General features: G+C 47.7%; 1 long non-coding RNA gene across 1 annotated transcript; it reads left to right on the top strand.

The window, feature by feature from the left end:
• The first annotated feature begins 6,235 nt into the window (after nucleotides 1-6,235).
• Nucleotides 6,236-8,326, top strand: LOC116551206. Its single transcript, XR_004268770.1, has 3 exons — nucleotides 6,236-6,246; nucleotides 7,350-7,354; nucleotides 8,012-8,326. It is a non-coding gene; the product is annotated as an uncharacterized LOC116551206 (long non-coding RNA).
• Nucleotides 8,327-9,297: the final 971 nt, after the last annotated feature.

Raw genomic sequence — 9,297 nt, 5'->3', positions numbered from 1 at the left:
TGGAAAATACTGCTTTGACGGAAAAAACGATGGGAGGGTTGTTTGAGACTCTGGAAAGGCAGGTAGGGTTGGGCGAATATGAAGACATACTTTAAAGACAGTCTGGTAAAATACTAAATAATGTGAATGTCTTACATCAATTGAAAATATCTATTAGTTCTGCATTTTTAACAGTAAATATCATGAAGAAGATTTATGAGAAATAGAATGGAAAAGATAAATTGCCGTTATGTACACATTAAATTATTAACTAAGTAATGTGAACATTATTCTTGAGAAGAGACAGAGCTATTAACAGCTTTCATCATGGGAATGTACTGATTATAGTAGTAGTCCAGGAATAATAAGGTGAAAGGATTATACAATGGATTAGAAAGAGGAAAAATAGGGTGTCCCCAGAAAAGTCAAAGATTGATTTAAATATCTTATTATGTAAAATATGGCCTTAAATACATGTGGTGACAGTAGGAATAAACAGAAACAGATAACTTGCATAGATATTACAAGAAAGAAGAAAAGGAAAGAGAGAAAAGATTTATCATCTATTTATTCTTCTTAAAATTATTTTACTGTAAGTTTCAGGATACAAGTGCAAAACGTGTATGTTTGTTATAGAGATATATGTGTGCCATGGAGGTTTGCTACACTTATCAACCCACCATCCAGGCTGTAAGCCCCACATGCATTAGCTCTTTGTCCTAATGCTCTCCCTCCCTTTGTCTCCCACACCCCAACTGTCCCTGGTGTGTGTTGTTTCCTTCCCTGTGTCCAAGTGTTCTCATTGTTCTACTCTCACTTATAAGAGAGAACATGCAGCGTTTGCTTTTTTTTGTTCCTTTGTTTGCTGAGGATGATGGCTTCCAGCTTCATCCATGCCCCTGCAAAGGACATAATCTCATTCCTTTTCATGGCTGCATACTAGTCTGTGGTGTATATGTATGACATTTTCTTTAGTCTATCATTGACGGGCATTTGGGTTGGTTCCAAGTCTTTGCTATTTTAAATAGTGCTGCAACAAACATACATATGCATGTATCTTTATAGTAGAATGATTTATTTTCTTTTGGGTATATATCTTGTAATTGGATTGTTGGGTTCTAGATCCATGAGGAATAACCACACTGTCTTCCACAATGGTAGCACTTGTTTACATTGCCACCAACAGTGTAAAAGCATTCCTATTTCTCCATAGCCTCAGCAGCATCTATTTTTTCTTGACGTTTTAATAATCACCATTCTGACTGGCATGAGATGGTTTCTCACTGGGGTTTTGATTGATATTTCTGTAATTATCAGTGATGTTGAGCCTTTCTGTATGTTTGTTGGCTACAAAAATGTCTTCTTTTGAGAAGTGTCTTTTCATATCTTTTGCCCACTTTTTGATGAGGTTGTTTTTTAGTCTTGTAAATGTGTTGAAGTTTCTTGTAGATTCTGGATATTAGACCTCTGTAAGAAGGGTAGATTGCAAAAATTTTCTCCCATTCTGTAGGTTGCCTGTTCACTCTGGTGACAGTTTATTCTGCTGTACAGAAGATCTTTTAATTAGATCCCATTTGTCAATTTTGGCTTTTGTTGCGATTGCTTTTGGCATTTTCATCATTAAGTCTTTCCCCATGCCTATATCTTCTATTTTAGAAATCCCAAGTCTAGATATGCAGTCATCCAGAGAATAATGCCATTAAACACAATGAAAACAGGTGAAAAGAAGTTTATTTGCATTATTTGTGAAGAGTAGGTAGTTTTAAAGCCACCTTCAATTTTCAGTGGCTTGTTCAAATAAAATGATGTAATATGCATAAAAGTGTAGTTTTGAAGCTCTCAGAGACCAAAAAGTTTGAAGTTTCTTTTTCAAGTTACCTGTAACTACTTAGAAAATTTTTAATTCCATAATGACTAAAATTTAATAAAAGTCATAAAACTATTGTAAGGGTTATCACCGAGTTAAAAATGAGGAAACTGAGGCCAGCACAAAAAGATTAAATGCCAATTTATTCTGCTCCCAGGTGAGGTTCTGTGGTCCCGGGAAAAGAGGCCAGGGAAGTCATGCCTGACTCTTCTGGGCGAGGGGTTTTATAGGGAGTGAAGGCGTTTGATTGGTTGTGGGGTAATAGGGCATGGTTGGGGCAGGCTGCTATTGGTAGGTACGTGGGATTTTCCAACGGAGGGCTAGTGCAGAGCTTAGTGTTGAGTGCAGAGGGATTTTCCAAGGCAGGCTAGGTGCTGAGTGCAGAACTGGGTGTGTCTGAGCTCCCAGCGAGGCAACTGGCCTTACGTTCCGACCCTTTTGATGTTATAGGACGCCATTTCTCTCTGGCTACTTCCTGCTGAATAGGGGCGTAGTGAGGGGAAACGGTCAGTTGGCTGATGCCTCAGTTGGGAGTTGGACATAGGGGTGAAGCAGCATCTGGTTTACAGCCACCCTGGAAATTTCGCTTATACGAGCTTGTAGAAACCTGAGGACAAAAGGGGCTAGTATTAGCAAAAGACAAACAATGATAATGGCGACAATAATAGGAGCCAGCCAGGTGAGCATGGGGGAATGCCACGAGGTAAGAGAAGAGCCTGGTGCATTTTGTTTTCTTCTGAGGTCTTCTTGGAGGCGACAGAGAGTGCTGATATTCTCTTCTACTAGACCTGTTTCATTGATGTAATAGCAGCAATGTATTGGGTTTCTAGTGGTGGGGCCTTCTGTCCAAGATTCCTGGAGGTAGAACCGCCAGACATACTAGGGGTTGGCCTTAAGAGGGGATGCTAGAAGTATTGTTAGGAGGAGGACTTGAAGGGTTAGGAGTTGACGGGTAGGGGCCACAGGGGAGATGGAGGCGAGTGGGGCCCAAGGGTTTGGATCTCCATTGATCATTTTGGGGGGCCAGTTTGAGGCAGGATACATGATACCATGGGGTATGACCCAGGAGCTTGGCGGCTGTAGGGGTGGTTAGGATAACGATGTGGGGTCCTGACCACCTAGGCTGTAGAGATCCTGGTTTGAGCTCCCAGATGAGAACACTGTCACCTGGCTGGAGGAATGCCACTGGATGGGGGTCCTCTGGTCCCGGGGCAATGGGGAGAGTATGATCTGCGTGTTCCATAAGTAAGTGGCGGAGGAGAGGGAGGTAGGAGGCTAGAGAAGGTGGTTGTACCGGGAGATTATGAGAGACCAGGAAAGGTCGTCCATACAGCAATTCAAAGGGGCTGAGGCCCGTTGGTCCCCATGGGGTGGCTCAGACCTGGGCCAGGGCAAGGGGCAGGAGTGTGGGCCAAGAGAGCTTTACCTCGATGGTGAGTTTGGCTACATGATCTTTGAGGATGCCGTGAGCCCGTTCCACTTTACTCAGTGACTGAGGGTGTTAAGGGATGTGTAGTTTCCAGGAGATGCTGAGAGACTTGGCAACCAGCTGGACCACCTGAGCTGTAAACACTGGACCGTTGTCTGACTGCATGTTTGCAGGTAAGCTGAAATGAGGGATGATTTCCTGAGTCAAGAGGGAGGCCACTGTGTCCATGGTTTCCCTGGAGGTAGGAAAGGCTTCAATCTATCCAGAAAAGGTATCTACAAAGGTTAGGAGGTAGCGGAGTTTTTTGTGAGTGGGCATATGAGTAAAATCAATTTGCCAGTCTTGTGCTGGCAGGTTGCCACACATTTGGTGGGTAGGAAACTGTGGCTTGAAGTCTCCCTGAGGCGAGAACTTAGAGCAAGTAACACAAGCTTTGTGTACCTGCTCAGTTGTCTGTTGTAGACCTGGTGAGAAAAAGAGGGGCTACACAAAGGGGTATAATGCCTTAGGCCCTATATGTAAGGACTGGTGGATTTCAGTAATAATTTTAGGGGCTTGTTCCTGTGGAAGGGTGATCTTGTTGTTTAAGCAGATCCAGCCCTGATTAGACTCCGTTCCTCCCCTTAATATGCGGGCCTGTTTTTCTGATGGCAGGTAAAACGGCAGCGTGGCCATGGTGAGGAACAGGGCTGGATTGGGGGCTAGCCTGGTACTGGTCAAGGATTTTGCTGCCGCATCTGCCCTTGCATTGCCCCGGAAAATGGCAAGCTGCTGGGCCTGGTGCCCTTGACAGTGAATGATGGCAACTTCTTTGGGCAGTGATAGGGCTTGCAGGAGATCAGAGATTTGGGCAGCATTAATTATCGGGGACACTTTCATAGTAAGAAATCCCCACTTTTTCCAGAGGGCAGAGTGGCAATGGGTAATAAGAAAAGCATACTTTGAGTCAGTATAGATATTTGCTTGCTTTCCCTGTGCTAACGTGAGAGCTCAGGTTAAGGCAATGAGCTCCGCCTTTTGCAATGTGGTTCCATTGGGGAGGCGGCGTGCCTTGAGGGTGACTGAATCTGCAACTACTGCATAGGATGCTTTTCACCGCACCTCAGCTGTCACTATTGAACTCCCATCTACATAAAAGGTAAGGTCTGGGTTAGGTAGGGGGAGGTCAGACAAGCCCTCTCGAGGTTTAGTAAGTGCCTCTATTAGTTCAGGACAGGAATGGGCTGGGGAGGGGGAATGGGATGGAAGGGGAAGCAGGGTAACCGGGTTGAGTGGAGAAGTGGGAAGGCTGACTGTAGGATTTTCAATAAAGAGTAGATGAAATTCCTGTGAGAGGGTCCTAGGTGAGCGAGAGATTTGTGAGAGAGAAGGTCGGTTAGCCAATGGGGAGAAAACACTGAGATGGGCTGGCCTAAGGTAAGTTTTAGGAATTCCTTGGTGAGTTCTGTTGCTGCCCCCAGGGCTTGCAGGCAAGGCTGCCATCCCCTGACAGTGGAATCAAGTTGTTTTGATAAGTAGGCTACTGGATGATACATGGGGCCCAGGGGTTGGGTTAAGACCCCAACTGCAATCCCCTGTTTTGCATCAGTGAACAAATGGAAGGGGCAGCTGAGATCTGGTACCTGGAGCAGTGGTGCTGTGGATAATGCAGTTTGTAGGGTTTTAAAAGCCTGCTTTACTATCCTAGGATGGGAGAGGGGTCCCATCCTAGCAGCTTTAGCTGCTGCATATAGAGGTTTAGCTAGGCAGTCAAAATTAGGTATCCAGTGTGGAAGAAGCCTACAAACCCTAAAAAGGAAAGAATTTGGTCAGCCGTCTCTGGAGGCTGTAGCAAAAGGAGTGCCTTTTGGCGATTTGTTGTTAGGCTTTTAGTTGTAGGGGTGAGGCGAATGCCTAAGTAGACTACCAAGGTGACTGATAACTGTGCCTTGGAGGGAGATACCTGGTACCCTTGAGATCCCAGAAAGTTAAGGTGAGTGGTGGTGTGCTGCTGAGACAGGGAGAGGGAGGGGCTACAAAGTAACAGGTAATCCGCATACTGAAGAAGGAGACTGGGTTGAAGGGGACAGGAGCTAAGATCAGCTGCTAAGGCTTGTCTGAAAATATGGGGGCTGTCTCTGAATCCCTAGGGCAGGACCGTCCAGGTGAGCTGTTGCAACAGGTTGGTGTCTGGATCAGTCCAGGTGAAGGCAAAGAGAAAGTAAGACTCAGGTTGTAGGGGAATGGTAAAGAAGGCATCCTTGAGGTCAAGAACTGTAAAATGGGAGGTAATGGAGGGAATGCTGGATAATAGGGTATATGGGTTGGGGACCACAGGGTGGAGGGGTACCACTGCCTCCTTAAGGCGTAGGTCCTGAACTAGGTGGTAGTTGCCGGATGGCTTCTGGACCAGCAAGATAGGAGTATTACAAGGGGAACTGGTGGGGATAAGGAGTCCGTGGGTTTTTGAGATGGGAAACTGAGGATGTGAGGGAAAGTGGGTAGGATTTTTTAGAAGTATCTTAACTGGCGTGTGATATCTGGCCACTACTGGCTTGCAGGTGTCCCATACCGAGGGATTGACTGCCTCAGGAGGAATAGGGGGTTCAGGTGAAGGATTAAAACGGGGGATGGTGTCAGTTAAGAGTGGCAAGAGGAGGTGGGCTGGTGATGGGCTTGAGTGTGGGGAGCCATTGAGTTGGAGAGTGGCCCCCACAGTTTGGAGAATATCTCATCCTAAAAGGGGAACTGGGCATGAGGGTATGATTAGAAAGGAGTGGGAGAAGGGATGTCCCTCAAGGACACAGGCTAAGGGATGAGTTTGATTAGGACAGTAAGGCTTTCCATTAATTCCCATGACTGAAACCTGGGAAGGTATGCTAGGTCCTGAGTAGGAAGGCGATACAGAATAGGTAGCCTCCGTATCCACTAAGAAGGAAATGGACTTACCCACTATCTGCAGCATTATCCTGGGCTCGGTGAGGGTGATGGGGTTCCTCAAGTCCAGGTTCTGTCAGTCATTCACAAGGCTGAGATGTTGAAGTGATGGGACTGCTTTCTGTGGACCGGCTTGCCCCTCACATAGAGGTGCGGGGGGTGAGCCTGTAGTCTGTGATGGGCAGTCAACCTTCCAGTGTCTAGTTTGTTTGCAGCTTGGGTAAGGTCCAGGAGGAGGACGAGGACAGGGGCATTGCTGCACCCAGTGTCCCTCCTGGTCACATTTAAAACACGGCCCGGGCGGGGCCCTAAAAGAATTTTGGAAGGGTTTTGATGGACCCCCTCCACCAGGTACTCAGTGGACTGCTGGCCTCAGGGCTGCTACAAGAGCCTGGGTTTGGAGGCTTTCTGCTGCAGCCGGGTCTGACAGGTGGCTTCAGCTTTTTCCTCTCGGCCATTAAAAACTTTAAATGCCAGGTTTACCAGGTCTCGTATGGGAGTTTGGGGGCCCTCCTCAACTTTTTAAAGTTTCCTCCTTATATCAGCTGCTGACTGGGAGATGAAGTGAGTGGCTAGGACTGTAGCCCCTGCTAGGAAGGCCGGATCCAGCCAGGCATGGAGGATCATAGCATTAGTTAATTGGTTAAGGAAGGCAGCTGGGTTTTCATCAGGACCCTGAGTTATTTCCCTTAACTTGTCAGAATTAACTACCTTCTGAGCTGCACTTTGCATGCCTGCTAGGAGGCACTGTAGCATTTGGGCTCCGTGGCGGTGGCCATCTTGACCAGTTTGATAGTCCCAATTAGGGTTGGCCTCGGGTACCGCCGCCACGCCACCGGCATTTGTTTGTGAGATGTACCTGATCAGTGTGTGTTCAGGCTGCTGTAAGAATGTGGTCATGCTCATATGGTGTAAGGGTGGAGGACAGGATTACATAGGTGTCATGCCAGGTAAGGTCATACGCCTGGGCGAGGTAACGAAATTCTTTGGTGTAAGCAGTAGGATTGGTGGAGAATGACCCTAGGCGCTTTTCAATGGCCGATAGATCGGAGAGGGAGAAGGGAATGTGCACTCGGACAACGCCCTCCGATAGGACAAAGGAGAGAGGTTTTGTCTTTGGAAGCACAGTGCAAGCAAGTGTGGGCACTAACAGGAGAGGTCAGGTTGGAACTTGGAAGAGGATGAGCAGGTGGGGTTTGGGGGCCTGCATAAGGCAGAGGATTAGTGGGTCAGGCGGGGGGTAAGGAGAGCTTTTCAGTCAGATTGGGGCTGGCGAAGGGGCCGGAGGGAGTGTCAGGGAGTTCTTTGCTAGGAGTACCTGGACAGTACTACAGGAAGAGCAGAGATCAGGGTGGGAGAGGAGATGCCAGAAAGCCTGAATGTAGGGAACCTCTGCCCACTTGCCATTCCTTTGGCAAAAGTTATCTAGGTCAGGACATTAAAGTCGAGTGTGCCCTCTGGAGGCCATTTAGACTGGTTGGCCAGAGGGTACTGTGGCCAGGCCACAGTGGAGAGGAAGAGTAGCCTTTTCTTTTTTATAGAAAGACCCAGTTTGGGTAGATTTTTGGCTAGGCATCCCAGTGGTGACTTGGGGTCTGGATGAAATTTGATTACCCACATTTTTGTAGTTAACTATGGGTGAGGTGTGGACACTGGAAGGCATTATGCCCAACACAGGCAGAAAATCTCTTTTCCCAGGGGGGTGTGGCTGAGAGAACCTCCAGGGTGTGAAGATTATAATGAGAAAGAAAATAAAAAAGAGACAGGGCTACAGCTAATTGCCACATGGAAGAATTAGAGGAAGTGAGAAAGAGAACTAGGAAGTGAGGCTTTAGCGGTAAAAGAAGAGTAGGAGGAAAAAGGAGAATAGAGTTATTTCTAGAGGCAAGAATTCAGTGACGGTCCCCTGTAGCCAGCGGTCTGTTACCCACTGTAGAATATCTGCTACTTCAAGGGAAGCAGGCCTGGACCACTGTGTATCGGCTAGTAGGAGCCTAACGAAGCTAGTGAATTTACAGTAAAGACAGAACCACATATAGTATTAATGGACAAAGGGTGGGTGCCCCTCGAGAGGGAGACCAGTCTGATGCCTTCCTGGCCATGTCCCCGAAGGGATGTTTCAGGGCATCTTGGCTAAGGTGTACCATATAACCCCCAGGCCTGGTCCCCTTCAGTTTCCTGAGGTGAATCACTGTTATGTCTTATTACATCCCTGTGAAACAGTGGGTTGAGGCCCACACAAGCCCCGTAGCTGTCAGGCCGTGGGAATACACCTAAGCTCACTCATTTGCTCAGGATTAGGAAGAGAAACCGAAAGTGCAGTTACTTCCTAGACGGGAGCTTGTATGCCAAAGGGCTAGTTTGAGATAAACATTTTAGTGGTGAAAGCCAGGGGTTTGGTCCTGCTGTGGGACAGGGCCCAGGTTTGCAAACGGACACTTCTGATTTCCCAAACCTTGGCCATGCCACCGAACACCGGTGGATACGAGAGGGTTCAGGAAGGTGGGGACGTCTCCCTCAGAATCCTGACCCTGGGAAACCCCTCACGGGGAGAAGACAAGAGTGTAGGGATGTTTCCTCTATGGTCAGGTCCTCAAGACAAGGCTGGGGCCCCAGGCCCATGGCGAGACAGGAAGGAGTCCCTGATGCAGCCGTGATTATGATTAGGGAGTCCATGGGGCAAGCAGCAGGAAAGGTTGTGGGCAATAGAAGTCTTACCTTGCGGCGGAGCAGTTTCCTGGCCTGGCTTCGGGTGGAGGAGTCAGTTTCCCCCAGGAGCGGTCCTAGAAGTCCTCCCAGGTTTCGGCACCACTTGTAAGAGTTATCGCTGAATTTAAAATGAGGAAACAGGCCAGCACAAAAAGATTAAATGCCAATTTATTCAGATCCCAGGCGAGGTTCCGTGGTCCCGTGGAAAGAGGCCAGGGAAGTCACGCCTGACTCTTCTGGGCGTGGGGTTTTATAGGGAGTGAAGGCATTTGATTGGTTGTGGGGAAACAGGGCGTGATCAGGGCAGGCTGCTATTGGTAGGTAGGTGGGGTTTTCCAAGGCAGGCTAAGTGCTGAGTGCAGAAGTGGGCATGTCCAAGCTCCCAGCGAGGCAACTG

The sequence above is a fragment of the Sapajus apella genome, unplaced genomic scaffold, assembly GCF_009761245.1.
Source record: "Sapajus apella isolate SASKATOON/1434 unplaced genomic scaffold, GSC_monkey_1.0 scaffold9, whole genome shotgun sequence".
In the NCBI taxonomy this organism is placed as follows: domain Eukaryota; kingdom Metazoa; phylum Chordata; class Mammalia; order Primates; family Cebidae; genus Sapajus; species Sapajus apella.
This window is presented reverse-complemented; position numbering and strand designations above follow the sequence as displayed.